The sequence below is a fragment of the Oncorhynchus nerka genome, unplaced genomic scaffold (assembly GCF_034236695.1).
Source record: "Oncorhynchus nerka isolate Pitt River unplaced genomic scaffold, Oner_Uvic_2.0 unplaced_scaffold_53___fragment_2___debris, whole genome shotgun sequence".
Lineage (NCBI taxonomy): Eukaryota > Metazoa > Chordata > Actinopteri > Salmoniformes > Salmonidae > Oncorhynchus > Oncorhynchus nerka.
In genome coordinates this window covers 117,517-120,321 of record NW_027039934.1, presented here as the reverse complement: position 1 = coordinate 120,321, position 2,805 = coordinate 117,517, and the positions used below count along the sequence as shown (strand labels likewise).

Genomic DNA, 2,805 nt, shown 5'->3' with positions numbered 1-2,805 from the left:
GTGTTTCTGTCTCTGTAGTCCTGACTGAGGATGTGTTTCTGTCTCTGTAGTCCTGACTGAGGATGTGTTTCTGTCTCTGTAGTCATGACTGAGGATGTTTTTCTGTCTCTGTAGTCCTGACTGAGGATGCGTTTCTGTCTCTGTAGTCCTGATTGAGGATGTGTTCTCTGTAGTCCTGACTGAGGATGTGTTTCTGTGTTCTCTGTAGTCCTGATTGAGGATTTGTTTCTGTGTTCTCTGTAGTCCTGACTGAGGATGTGTTTCTGTCTCTGTAGTCCTGACTGAGGATGTGTTTCTGTCTCTGTAGTCCTGACTGAGGATGTGTTTCTGTCTCTGTAGTCATGACTGAGGATGTTTTTCTGTCTCTGTAGTCCTGACTGAGGATGCATTTCTGTCTCTGTAGTCCTGATTGAGGATGTGTTCTCTGTAGTCCTGACTGAGGATGTGTTTCTGTGTTTTCTGTAGTCCTGACTGAGGATGTGTTTCTGTGTTCGCTGTAGTCCTGACTGAGGATGTATTTCTGTCTCTGTAGTCCTGACTGAGGATGTGTTTCCGTGTTCTCTGTAGTCCTGACTGAGGATGTATTTCTGTCTCTGTAGTCCTGACTGAGGATGTGTTTCTGTGTTCTCTGTAGTCCTGATTGAGGATGTGTTTCTGTCTCTATAGTCCTGACTGAGGATTTGTTTCTGTCTCTGTAGTCCTGACTGAGGATGTGTTTCTGTGTTCTCTGTAGTCCTGACTGAGGATGTGTTTCTGTGTTCTCTGTAGTCTTGAATGAGGATGTGTTTTTGTGTTCTCTGTAGTCCTGACTGAGGATGTGTTTCTGTGTTCTCTGTAGACCTGAGTGAGGATACGTCTGGTGACCACTCCGGTGGGGAGAATGGTGGTGGTAGCGGCAGTGAGAAGGACCAGGACCCTAGCAGCTCCCCCGAGGGCTCCAAGCCTTCCTGCTTCACCCCCGAGCCCTCGGACACCCCAAACCAGGCCGAGGAGTGTCGCTACAGCTTCCCCCATCCCCTTCCCAGCCTCCCTCTCCCCCTAGCCTTCCCCAAGACCTGCAGCACCTCTCCAGAGCCCAAGGCAGACAGCCCCACTAAAGGTTACCCCGGTGTTGGGGCAGGGGGGCTGCCAGTGGACCACAGCCTGGTGATTGAGGGCCTGTCTGGGTCTGTCTCCTTCCCTTCAACCTGCGAGCCAACCGGCCACCCCTGGAGGTGGTTAAGAAGATCTTCCCGTCCCACAAGCCCCCGGTGCTGGAGCTGATCCTGCAGGGGTGTGGAGGGGACCTGGTGGGGGCCATCGAGGTGCTGCTGTCCAGCCAGGCCCAGGAGGCCAGGGGGGGTCACCCCCACCCCGACACCCTGGTCCTTCCCTCTAATAGCCACCTCCTCGATCACCCCCTGGGGTCCTACCACTCTCTGGCCTCCGCCGCTAAGTGGTCTGTGGGCTCTGCTTTCAGGGTGCCTGAGTCTCTGCGCTTCTCGTCTGACTCGTCGTCCGGCCCCCTGGCCCTACACCCCGGGTCTTTCCCCCATCCCCCCCGCTACCCCTTGATGCTGAGGAACTCTCTGACACGCAGCGGCCAGGTCGGACCCTTCTGCAACGACGTGACGCTGTGGAACACCATGACACTGCAGCAGCAGTACCAACTCAGGTCAGCTCAGTACGTCTCTCCTTTCTCCTCCACTGGCGTCTTCCAACGCTCTCCGCTCCTCTCCTCTTCCTCTTCCTCCTCCTCCTCCCGCCCCCAGGAAGAGCACCGTCTCTCCCAGCTGGAGGAGGGCTGCCACCCTACCCCCATCCCCCCCACCCCCGGGGCCAAACAGACCCTCTACACTCATGAGGAGGAGTACGAGGACCGCTCCGACTCCACCGACTCACGAATTCTCAACTCCTCCACCTGACCCTCCTGAACCACCCAAACCTATGGGTTATATCTCTATACCTGAACCAATGAAACAATGAACCTGTGGGTTATATCTCTATACCTGAACCAATGAAACAATGAACCTGTGGGTTGTATCTCTATACCTGAACCAATGAAACAATGAACCTGTGGATTGTATCTCTATACCTGAACCAATGAAACAATGAACCTGTGGGTTATATCTCTATACCTGAACCAATGAAACAATGAACCTGTTGGTTATATCTCTATACCTGAACCAATGAAACAATGAACCTGTGGGTTGTATCTCTATACCTGAACCAATGAAACAATGAACCTGTGGATTGTATCTCTATACCTGAACCAATGAAACAATGAACCTGTGGGTTATATCTCTATACCTGAACCAATGAAACAATGAACCTGTGGCTTGTATCTCTATACCTGAACCAATGAAACAATGAACCTGTGGGTTGTATCTCTATACCTGAACCAATGAAACAATGAACCTGTGGCTTGTATCTCTATACCTGAACCAATGAAACAATGAACCTGTGGGTTGTATCTCTATACCTGAACCAATGAAACAATGAACCTGTGGGTTGTATCTCTATACCTGAACCAATGAAACAATGAACCTGTGGGTTGTATCTCTATACCTGAACCAATGAAACAATGAACCATGCCGCACTGGTTACTTAAGCACCAAAAATGTATTGTGAACAAATCTTTAATGTGAATAATGCAAGAGTGGGTATCAAGACAGGTTGTTGTCTTGAACTGAACTTTGTCACGCAGCCATCGGCCCCCCTACAGGTAATGTAGCTGAATGTTAGGTCGTAACATTATCTCTACAGGTAATGTAGCTGAATGTAAGGTCGTGACATTATCTCTACAGGTAATGTAGCTGAATGTTA

At 50.4% G+C, this 2,805-nt stretch overlaps 1 pseudogene; it reads left to right on the top strand.

The window, feature by feature from the left end:
* The first annotated feature begins 838 nt into the window (after positions 1 to 838).
* On the top strand, positions 839 to 1,904 carry LOC135568795 (doublesex- and mab-3-related transcription factor 3-like; annotated as a pseudogene).
* The last annotated feature ends 901 nt before the right edge of the window (positions 1,905 to 2,805 follow it).